Source organism: Pleuronectes platessa, chromosome 20 (genome assembly GCF_947347685.1).
Source record: "Pleuronectes platessa chromosome 20, fPlePla1.1, whole genome shotgun sequence".
NCBI classification, from domain to species: domain Eukaryota; kingdom Metazoa; phylum Chordata; class Actinopteri; order Pleuronectiformes; family Pleuronectidae; genus Pleuronectes; species Pleuronectes platessa.
The window spans coordinates 12,256,286-12,268,838 of record NC_070645.1 but is presented as its reverse complement, the minus strand read 5'-3'; positions in this window follow the sequence as shown (position 1 = coordinate 12,268,838).

The following is a 12,553-nucleotide window of genomic DNA, read 5'->3' as shown; positions in this document are numbered from 1 at the left end:
CAAACACTCGTGGAATATATACCTCCACAGCCCCACCTCTCTCCCGCATCCACAGCTGCAACTGCCACCCCCGATCGTTTTGATCTAATTTCCTTTTTTTTTCTTCCTCCCTTCTTCCTTTACCTTTCCTGCTGAAATTGATTTCTGCTTGTTTGGTTTGGCAGTAATAAGATCAACAGTAGGATCATGTTTCAATGGCATACTACCTTGAACCCCAGGCAAATGATTTGTCCAAACTTAATAATGGAAATACTTAGGATGTACTGGGAGATGTAAACAGTAGTTGTAATAAAACAGCGCCGGGAGGTAAGGAGCTCCTTTAAGTTGCAAAGCCTTTCCACTTACTGTATGTTCGGCCGCACACACCTCGGGCTCTCCCCAAACGCAGAGAATAAAAATGTTTCCCCCCCTGTTCAGCCTGTCGAAAAGTCACCCAATAAAAGCCTTTTAATTGGAGCGCGTTGACACGTCTGGCCCACGCTTGACCACCGGTGACAAAGCCGTCAGCAGAGGAGGCTAATGCATCACTACACAGACACTTGGTCTCAGCCAGTCACATATACATAAAGGTGTTGGGTAATGCTGTTTCTCTACCACCAAGAGGAATGACCACAAAAATCCCACAAGAGGAATTTTCAACAAGCACATATTTTCCTCTGTTCCAAATCACAAAGAATGAAATAGTCTTTATTAATAGCTTGGATATAAATTATTGCTATGCAAACATTGTTTGTTTTTTTGCAACTTGAGTAAAACTCCTCCATCTTACCTCAGCTGGCCAACAAGTCTCCATTTCAGTTCCCGGATTATATTTAGCTTTTGAAAAGGTAGGCCTCTGTCAGTTTCTAATTAAACCTTTCAGGAGTTTTGTTTACAGGCCATCTCCTCACACCTTGTATGCATTGGCCCACTTACATTCCTCAAAGTGAATTAGATTAGTTTCACTCCACGGAGGATGGCAGAGTTCCTCCTTGTCTTCTGCCCTGACCTGAAAATGTATCCATTCAGGAAATGCTTCACATCCTCTCTCCCTCCTTTCCCACAGGTTTCGGCTCCATTTTGCAAAAATTGATACCTCGATAAAAACCGCTATGTTTAAAACCACACGACCATGTGACGCATTCTCATTATCGTCAGCCTGAAATCGACAGTGATCCTTTGGGCCAGCTCTCAGTCACTAGAGTCACTCATGTGTAGCTGAGGGACTAAAACAAACATAAACGTTGAATCTTAAAGTCAATCCTTAAATTGTTGCTTCTACCTTAAACTGTGCAGAGTGCAGAGCAAGCGGGATTGAGGCGGGTTCAGTCCAAAAATCAATGGATCCATGTTTCCCACATGGAATCCTTGTTCCCAGTTTTGGGACTTTTTAGTTTAGTCCAAACCAAAATAACAAATGTTAAAGTGGGCTCAGACCAACAGACCAAAATTTAGTCCAACCAAAAGAGGAGGTCTCGGTTCCGGATTAAACTGAACCATGGATCAGATCCTTTGCAGTGTGAAACTTTTTCTGGGGTAGTTCAGACTATCAAACCCAATTGCAGGAAGTTGAGACAACATTAAATGATAAAAGAAGAAAAGAAGGTGAATCGGCTTTGCAGGGTTGCTTGTAGTCTTCGCTCTGAGGATATCATTAGATGTTCAGTGTGATGGTACTAACACCATCATTATATTACACTGACAATGAAATTAAACAAGTGAACCGGTTCATTCGTTTTTATCCATTAAAATAAGGACGACTTTCTTTCAATGCATTTTATTAAAAACCGAGAGCGAGTTTTATCACCAAACTGATGTCAGACGCACGCCCGCCTACAAACCAATCAAATGTGTAGGTAGACACCGCCCATGTGGGTGATGGAAGGATTTAACTATGTCATACAAAAGTCTTTAGTGCGTTCCCTGAATTACAACGTGAAACCAAAACTAAAATGTCATGTAAAGTAAACAATGTAACAAAGACATGGACCACGGTCTGTGCTCTCAGGGTGCAAAAAAACCTTAAATCCACAATTCACCTAAAAATACACTTGTAAAGACCTGAGCATGTGTGTGACATAGACCAACAACAAATACATACACAAAATCCATACTCCTACATACTGCATGAATCTGTTCTCCCAAAAGTCAAACCGTCCCTCCGTCCCATAAGTAGATTAAACCAGAGGACAGAAGTCCAAATCCAATTTCTTGTAACGATTCCTTTATTTTCCAGGTTCTTGCCATGAGTGAATTGGTAAATCTAACACCAGTGATAACACAGGAGAGAGAAACAAGCAGCCAAGAACATCAGGTGGCTTGTCGGTGTGGCATTACTGCTGTGATGGGGATTGTGAGCCTGACACGTTTATAATTAAAGCAATTTGTACTTGTACTTTAAGCAGTTTCCTGCCCTTTTTTTTTACGATTGTCATGCAAGTTGCATGTTCTTGCCGCAGTAATTCTTCTACCTCTGTGGTATAGAACCAATAAAACGAGGGGTCAGTCAGTGATAAGTCATAGCAAATTCAGCACCCGGCTGTAGACTGGCTGCTGTTTCTTCTCTAGCTCAGGTAAACATGAGAGAAAGAATTAACCCTGTCATGTCAACCTGTCATCCGCCAAGCTGTTGGCTTCACCCTTGGTCGGGAATAGAAACGGAAACTCCGAAAGTTGGTGGAAATTAACAGCAGGACTTGTGTCCGCATGGGGGCGGACTCGTAAAACACCTGTTTGCAGTATGTGGGCCTGAAAGCTGGAGCTGTTAATAGCCGGCCATAAATCGCTCACTCCATTGTTCTGTCACCAGGTTGCAGCCCTGCATTTCTCTGTGGGATTCATGAGGTAAAACTTTGTTGAAAAGTATAAACCGCCCAACCGCCACCCCTCCTGTTCTCTGACATCTCCCATACTAAAGGTCCACCATACCTTTGAGACCGTAAAACACACTTCAGAGCAGTTGGCCCCTGCACACAAACATGCAAATCACCTCCTCCTCAGTTTCAACATCTTTGCAGACAATTTGGTTATGGCCTCATAAACTTTATAAAACTGAAAAAAACATAAATTTCTTCTTTTGTGGTTTAACATACTAGAAAAGTCAGCCATTTTGGTGGAATGCTGATATTGTGATTAATGTTTGGTTCCATATCAGTTTTAATCCTCTTCCTTACTAACAGGCCTGAAAACGCATATCACATGACCACTCGCGTACGCTGGGCAGGCATGTGCCAGAGTGCAGAGGATTTGCTAAAATGTTTGCATGTCTCCTACGCACTTTGTATCTTTGTAAAATGTGGAATTTAAGCGGTTAGCACCCAACAGGTTCAGCAACACTTGTGATTGATTATCCATGTTGCGTTCTACACTGGTAGCCGAGGCTAATGCTGGTAGTTTTCTTCCGGAAAAGGGGTCATGTGATCCGAGACTGAGAAAAAAGCGAAGGCTACGTCGTGACTGAAAAGACCCAATCAGCAAGTGAGCGTGTGTGTCAAGGTCATTGGTGACAAACATTTCCGTTTCCGCCCGCAGCTTCAGAGTTTTCTGACTAAAACGGGGCCAGCAGCAATTAAAAATTTTCTCCATTGTAATGGCTCTAAAACTCCGGACTGTGGACGAGCCTATCCGTAGTGGGGTGGATGTGTTTTCAAACGAAAACGTAGTTGTGTGGATATACCCTCAGCTGCTATTGAACTGTGAGGGTAAAGCCAGCTGTGAGGGCTCATTTACCTGATCAGACTTTTGACAACAAACACAAGCTGTTTGGGAAGAAAGCATTGAAGGTGGGTGAGGAGCACATATCACCTGGACGACCTGAGTAACCCCCCCTCCCCCCCTTGCACCCCTTTTTATTTTTTAAATAGACCTGTGAATGTCTATGGCGTCTCGCTGATGCGCCACAAACAAAGGAGGAAGGGAGAGAAATTGCGAGGAGGGGCTGGGGGGGGAAAAAGAGCAGTTGCTCCCGGACAAGTCCGGACGAGACAGGAGGGGAGACCTCTGGCCTTCCACCGCTCGTCCCTCAGAGTCTCCTCAGACGAGGGGGGATCGGCCCCGCGCTAACTCGCTGCACAAAGGCAGCGGGAGGAGCAGAGGGAGGAGAGTTGAACACCTGAGATCAGATCTGTTGATCACTTGCCTGGAGTAAAGGGTCGTCCCTGCATTCATTCATTCTCCTCCTTCAAAGAGCCGTTCCAAAAGAAAAAAAACTTCAAGGGCTTACAGGAAAAAAAAAAGAAAGTGATGCATTGTGTCTCTCGTTTGAGACGGGCGTGATCATTTTTAATACCGCGATGTAGCTTATAAACTCGAAACATCAAAAATAGTTGATGGGTTGTTATTTCATTGCTGATTTTCATTTTTTAAATAGACCCCAGTTCATTAAAATGTTAATTTTATGAATTATGAAGCAGATTTTTGAAGGGCAGAGAATGAGGGCTGTGAGTACACCATGTTAAATGAAGAATGCTAAGTATGGAGTACTGAGTGCTTTTCATCTTAAAGACAGACGGAGTAAAACCGGAAAAAAAAAAAAAAAGACTAGGGCCACACCAGCTTTTCAACATTCTCTGTCTAGTTAATGTTGGGAGGCTCTAATAAAAAGCCACCATGTGCCAATTGAGCGCCTACAATTAGCAGATTAGAGTGATAAAGAGGTTGCATGGCTGCAAGGCACGGGGCCGCCTCCCCGGGCCCTCAGGGCTCCACGATGGGCAGGAGCAGGAGGAGGAGGAGGAGGGTGGGTGTGGGCTGAACCGCTGATGAAGGGCCCAGATAATCTCTTCCTCCCTCCTCCTTCCCCCCCCGTCTCTCTCTTTCCCCTTCTACCACCACCCTCCCATCTCCCCCACCCCACCCAATCCCTCACACTCCGTGCCCCGGAGCACCTTTCGCAAATACCTGCTCAATATTCCAGTTGGGGGTGCAACAGTGGCGGCGGCGGCGGTGGTGGGACATGTGGTGTGTCTGCAGACGGGAGATACAACGCACACAAAAAGCCGCTTGAAACAAAAAGCAGAACATCTGCTAAAGCGATTGCGGGGTAAATATGTTTGACAATTATTGTTTACAGTGACAGTGGTAACAGTTTCAGCACCCAAATCAAAACCCCGCCATTTCTCTGTTTGCAAGTGAAACAGATGGGCCTACAGCGATCCATTAGCAACCTGTCAAAAGCTTCGTTCCCAACTTACTTTTATGCCTTTGCTTCTTCTGCAGTGTGACAGAGGAGAGGCACTATTTGGGCATAATGATTGTTATCTACTCGCCCGACATGAATCAGATACCGTGTACAGTTTGTCTTTCTTTCTTTACTTTCTCCTGCCAGTTTCTGTTCAAATGAGAGCTGCTTGAATCCACATTGGTTTCTCCCTCTTCACATATTATTATATTATTCATGGCGATGCATGCGACGGGGCACTTTGGAAAGAGAAGAAGAAAAGGAAGAAGAAGAAGAAGAAGAAGAAGAAGAAGAAGAAGAAGAAGAAGAAAAAAAAAAACCTGCAAAAGGGATGACGACTTTTCTACTGGTTGTTGTTTTTGTTTGTTTGCCTCCGCAATGAAATCTAATACATTTGGGGGCATTTGCTATTTGTGAGAGTGAGATTAATCAACAGTACAAATTATTAACAAGTTGCCTCCTTCATCACGCTCTCACGCGGCTGCGAGAGATCATCGCAGGCTGTTACAAGCGGCGCGCTTTGAATACCCTGGTAATCAAATCAATTCTGAAATGAGGGAAGGGCGGCAGGAGGCCTTTTCCTGCATTTTTTGTTTTGTTTTATTGTTTTACACGCACCGCTTAGCATCAAATATACAGTAGAACAGACCATAAGTAAGAGCACACTCTGTAGGTGCATGCGTCTGTCACTGTCTGCCCACCGCGAGAGCCGACAAAGACTCGGAGGCGTTATCTACCTCCACCGCTGTCACCGTTTCCCCCCTTGCAATGTACAGCTCTAAATACGCTCAATCAAATAATGTGTTAGGAATAATTAACCTCAGAGCACCCACTGGTTCTAATTGGCACCTATTAGAGGGCTGTATGATTCCCTGATAAACACCGAGAAGAGAGAGCAAATGGCAGCAGTGGTGGGCCCAGGTTTGATTGGTAAGCAAAGTGCGGGAGCGATGCATACCGGGGGTAACCAACATTTAATTATCAATGAGGTTTTCGCAACACTTTAGAGAGGCCCCGGGCACCGTTTCCTTCAGTAGTAGTAATGGGCTCTTTTTAATGGAACTTGTGTTAAACATGGTGCTGCCACTGCAAAGCTCTGGCGTTCAGCCCTTAGTTGTGGCTGCTTTAATTTAGGCGGCTACTGAAAGAAGACGGAGCTCATTTGGGGTACACACTTTGAAAGTGTGCGCCACGGCCACGGTGGGAGATAAAGAGGATGCACATACTGAATTCACATAGGCCGCATTTACATTTTCTCATTTGCATCTGCTTTGCAACTTCTTCCAGGACTTGGGTTCGGGGAAATAATTCATTTATTCCAAGTTGCATCTAAGATGTTGCGAAAAGTCTGTGAGTGAACTTGTTTGAGAGAAAAGGACATATTCTGGTTTACATGCAAAGTGTAACTTTTTCCAAATCATTAACTTTAAATGGCTTCACCCGATAGTTGTGTCCATTATTCAGGATCTTCATTTGGAGAGCGACTGGGTCACAGCGGCGCAACTAGGCTGTCCCATTTGGAAGGCTCGTCCAAATGTGGACAACATCCTTTCATACAAAAGCAACAAAGGCTCCTGTGGGTGGATCCATCTCCGGCCAACCTATCTCGGGATTCGTGCGCTTCGGTGACTAACCGCTTTTCAAAGGGATAATGGTGCGGGCAAGCGATGAGACGTCCGATGCCCGATTTAAATACAAGGTCCGGGTTTCAACTGAACCGATGAGCTAACGGTACACATTTAATAGCCAAGGGACATTTAACATTGAGCGAAAGAGGCGGGACAAGCTGGTGACGCACATCACGGAATCCTCTATAGACCAAACCGTCTCATTTCGGTTTCGGCCTTTGTGATCTGCCGGCCTTTGTGGGGCCATTTCTCTGTACCTTTGGATATCCATAACCCACAGGAGTGTATCAGTCTCCAGGGTGCCTTGCAATATAGCTAAAGGCCATATTAATCAGCATACATGGCATGATGCTACTCGATGGGGTCTGTTTTACAATAAGACCAAGGAGAAGTTTAAAACCCCAAACAAAATTCTAAATTTGTTTACAATTCAAAAATACATAGGCTTGCTTTTCTTAATAATATGTATTTTACAAAGAATTGTGAAGTTGTTATGATCAGATTTTGTACCTCGGATTACACTCACATCCTCTGTGACAGTGTATTTATTTATCTGAAGATGCCGTATTAAGCTTGAAGGAGTAGAAACATAATCAGGAAATTGTATTATAGGTTGGGACACCAGGGATTTAAGCATAAAAGAAGGTTATTTAAGAAGGTTTTGATTATAGAGACAGTTGTTTTATTTATCCTTCATCTGGAAAGCCCAGGATGTCATCCTCCTCTTCCAGTAAAACTTGCACAAGAACCAACACTGGGCCGTGGTGGGGTGGGGGTTAGGTGGCTTGAGGCAGAGCCAAGCCAGAGTCTGACCCAGTTTCCAGGGGTTCCTAGTAGCAGGCGTCTGGGCGTCGCAGGGTAACCCTCCATCATCACCAACTCCTGTAATGCGGCCTAGCATGTGCCAATCAAGTCCAACGCGATGACGAAGTCCGTCATGACATGGCCATCCTCCTCTCTCCACTTTTGCCGCCTGGACATCTCAAACGGAAGAAAACATCCCAGTGATTATGGCATTTCAGTGTCAACTGGCATGTTGAGTTTGACCAGAACCTCGAGACTGACAGCGGGGGAGACAACATGTTTGTGAGCGTCGCAAAGTTTCGCCGAGAAAGGTCGGGGGGGGGGTCCGTGACACAAACACATTCAGTGATAGTAAATAAAACTTGTTCGGGGGAAGCCAACTATCAGACTACATTAACGTCCACGGCACTATTCGGAAAAAAAACATGAACACATTTTTGCAGAGATAGTGAAAAACACCAGCTTCAATTACATGTAGATTTAAGTGTTGGCAGAAAATGTGTTTCTTATGAAGCGAGCCCTCATGAAAGTTCACACTCGTTTTTCCTCCATTTTGAAAACGGTCTTTTTCCATTTTCCGGCTGTCAGGAGGGAATCCTTTTTCTGGACACTCGCATAGAGGCGCACTAGAAAAGAGAGAGAGGGAGAGAGAGGGAGAGAGAGAGAGAGAGAGAGAGAGAGAGAGAGAGAGAGAGAGAGAGAGAGAGAGATACTAAGTGAGGGAGAGGAAGAGAGAGGGAGAGAGAGATTCTAAGTGAGGGAGAGGAAGAGAGAGAGAGAGCAGCACATCTGACAATCCACTGGCATGAAAGTGAGCCCCTCAAGCTAACAAATTCAGAGAGAAAATTACAGTTTTGCGCATTTGTGTCAATATGCATGTCAAAAGGTAATTGGGAAATTGTTCTGCAACGTCAAGTCTTGTTGGCAATGTTTAGCCTGTGGTAAGATCAAAACCATTTCTTCACAGGCTCGCAGAGGCCAGACCGAGCTCTTGAGCTCTCTCAACCACACAGGTCTCCGCTTTAAGCTAATAATGTGGCTGTTTATCATAAAGTGAATATGTTATTATCAGCTGGCCACAGAAACTACTGAGAATGACAGAAAGAACTGCCGGGACCTTCTCCCCTGTCACGTACGATTACAGTTTGTACGCAAGTATATCATTTTTATTTTCATACAAGGGGCAACTAACAGGTTGAAACGATCAATCACAGCAAAAGAATAGTTTTCTTTCATAGACGTTCATGTGGTCACCCATAGCATAAATCCATTAACGTCATTTGAGGGGTATTATTAAGGCTTTTACGCATTTTAACTTGTGTATTGTACAAACCGTGACCAAATTTTTTAAACCCTAACCTCGGGCAAAGTAGATTTACCTCGTCTTTTCTTTTTTTTACTAAAACAGTGGAACAAAACACAACCAAATATATATCGTGCCAATTTTAAATAAAAAGAAATGATATTGCAAAAAACAAAAAGAAATAACACAAATACAGCCAATAGTTTCAAATTGAATGTTATCCTAACATTGTGTCCATTTTCGAAGAAGCCGATTTGTTCTAAGTGAATAAGTGAAACAGAGGGTCTGCCTTGAGGTGTTGTTTAACTATACCATAAAGAGTTCCATTAGTTTTGGTGTCAACAAAGACTTCTCCTCGAACAATAGTCTCAATGCTGTTTCGCAGGGTTTTCCACTCTGTTATCTGTAAAATTCTAGGCTAAACAATGAAATCTTTAGCTTGACGGAGAGGATGAATACACAGAGCGCTCGCTGAAGAAATACAACTCAGCAAAGTTAGGAAGATCAATGCATTCAATCTGTAAAAATGCAAAAAGTAATATCCCTTGTTTTTCAACTGAAGGCCTTCACTATCTAAATGCCTGACAGTGCCTATATATTTTTTATTTCAGTAACGGGTCACATGATATGAGGCCTGCTTCAGCCCTGACACCCCCTCCCCTCTTCATACATGTAAAAAAAAAGAATCACTGTGATTCTTTTTGCATATGATACAAAGAGCATGTGGCCTCCACGACCTCCTGATGGCTCCATGTGGAGGTTCAGACATGTGAGTCTGGCTCGGAAGTGGCGCATGATCGTTTGGTCACATGTCACGGACCCCCTCTCTTTTCTCCATCTCTCACTGTCACTCCTAACTGTTAAAAAAAGAAATGTTGGTCAATAATGTGAGAGGTTAAAATAAAATAATAAAATAATAAAATACAGGGAGGAAAAGAGTAAATATGTATTATATTGATCCCTTACTCATCTCTGGGATTATGACGATAATGGTGGTGAGTCACCTCATTTTCTATTTTAAAATGATGGTTAGAAATTTGTTTGGAACAACATTGGATTTTTTAAAAGAGGCAGTGGCAAACAAAAATAAGAAAAATACATTATCAAAATATAAATTGTGGCATTTGTGGAAATGTGAGCTCTCAGAATGAATAAACTGCAGTCAGAGCAGAAGTGTTTTCTCTCTCTCTCTATGTCCCTGGCTGACCTGAAGGCAGAAGTAAACCCAAATGGACAGAATGGGCTCTCTCACCTGGCATTAGGAGTTCTAGGTCCATTAAAATGCTTCAGGGGTAAGAGGTCAATATTGTGTGTCCCATTTCTTCAGAAATAAATTTCAGCTATCGTCTCCATTTGGGAAATAAAACCGACAGTATTGGGGGGGGGGGGGGGTGGGGGGGGGAGCAAAAAACGAAAACAAATACAGGCTACATATTCTTTATTTCAGATTCAGAGAACTGCACAAAGTTCTTCCTGTGAAAATGAGAGAGAGAAGAAATGGTTGTTTTAAGTGACCTCATCAAGCTTTATGGTTGTTCTATTTAGTTTTTCCTTGCACAACTATTTTATTATGTTATAGCCTAACTTTATTTTTCTCCTTTTTGGTTTTGATGGGCTTCATGTGATAGTGCGTCAGGTGTGCGTAAGACCCCTTCTGTTGTATTGCACATTTACATTATTATAGTTAATATTGCTGTTATTATTATTGAGATATATTATTTATGACTTAATGATAAATAAATAAATGTCCAACAACCAAATACGCAGTGGTTCACTCGTACATAGACAGAGCGAGAGAAGAGGGGAAAAGAGACGGATGGAGGAAGAGAGAGAGAGAGAGAAGGGGGGTGGGGGGGGGTTGTGTACCAGTCGCAATAGGCCCAAGCCAGTGAGTTGATTAGGTTCGGGATAGAGAGAGAGAGAGGGAGAGGGAGAGAAGCTGCTGCGGCTTTCTTTGCGCGCAGAGTCTAAGTCCTTTATCATGGGAGGCACCGGCGTGGCCCGGAGCTATTGCTGGCCTGAAGCGAAGTACCAGGGAGAAGGGAGAGGGAGAGGGAGGGAGAAAAAGAAAGGAGAGGGGAGGTCTATCATCAAACTTCATAATAACGCTTGGGGTTTACCACAGCTGCGCGGTGACCCTTTTATTTTCCTGTGATGGAACAGATAGCTCGCTATGAAATAGTGTGAAATTATCATGTCTATTAATTCAGTCAGACACATCCGAGGCTCTGTCGACCCCCCCACCTCCACCACCTCCCCCTCCTCTGTCTTACTCCATCCCTCATCCGAGGAAATATGGGATTTCTATAGCAAATTTCTCCATTTTTACTGCGAGTGATTTTTCATTGTTGATGCACGGAAAATAGGGCGAGATGTTGACATGGGGCGTTAAAGCGCCGTGTGTGTTTGCGTGTGTATGAATGAGAGTTGTGCAGGAGATAACACTGCAGGCCTGCATGTGTGCGCCTTCACTCGCTTTATGCACTAGCATGACAAACCGTGCACCTTTGTTAATTCATTCAAAGAAAGCAGATATTTGTATTCCCTAATAAAATCACCTTTAACTGCATATAGTTTGTCCACATGCTTTTGCACCAATATTTCAACACCTAACATTAAAATGACCAATGTCTGCAATGTTCCCAACAACTTAGTGTTGTATGTTTTACTATTTATATTATAGTACTTTTACATTATTTTTATGAACAGAATAAGTGTCATTAATATCGTGTTATTATGTATTGTCAATTACTGAATAACAATTGTTTATATGTAAAAAGGCCCTCAGCCTTTTGGGCTCCCAAAACTGCTCTGATGCTTCAACAACATCTGTGAACCTCTGCAGATGATGTCCTTTGCCTCTTTTTGTTTATCTTTTCTCCCCAAAAATCCGAACTCATATTTCAGTCATTTCTCCCCAGAACTCATATTAGCCATGTCAGCTTTCTGGTCAGCTTGGATGACCAGGCCGAATTTTCCCTTCTTGACTGAATAACACTTGGTGTTTGGAATGAAAAGTCACCAATTAAAAGAAAAAGTCATTTTCATTTGCAGTCGTTGCTCGCATGTGGAAGTATCCCCAGTAATGTGCCGCAGTAATATTAGAGAACACGGTGCATCCAAATGGGATGACATGACAGAAACAACAACATGAGTGGAAAATAAATAAAACCCGTTTTTTTTTTGTTTTTTTTTAGGGATGTGGCTGTGTGCGTAAAGAACGTGGGGGTCTGGTTTGATAAAAGGTCTGGGGGTTTGATACAGAGAGGGAGCTGATTGAAATGGCGTGTGCCTGGCTGAAGGGAGCCAGTGAGGGACAAAGCCCCTTCGAAGCCACGGCCACTCGAGCAATTATTCCTCCACGCTGCATTTGGATTAGTGCAATGGAAAGAAGCATATGTTTGGCCCGGGGCGACACACTCCCTCCCCCTGGCTGACTGCATGCAGAGGATGCAGGGTAGAGACACAGAAACGAGGCAGAGAGAGAGAAAGACTAAAACTAGAATATAAACTGCATTAACCGAGTGGAGAAACATTAACAAAATTTTAATCCGCTCTTCTTTCTCTTATATTTGGGGAAACACAAAGCTGTGAAATTGTCAGACCTCAGAAACTGGAGGACAACACTATTATTCGTTTGTATAGTTGCATAGTTATATA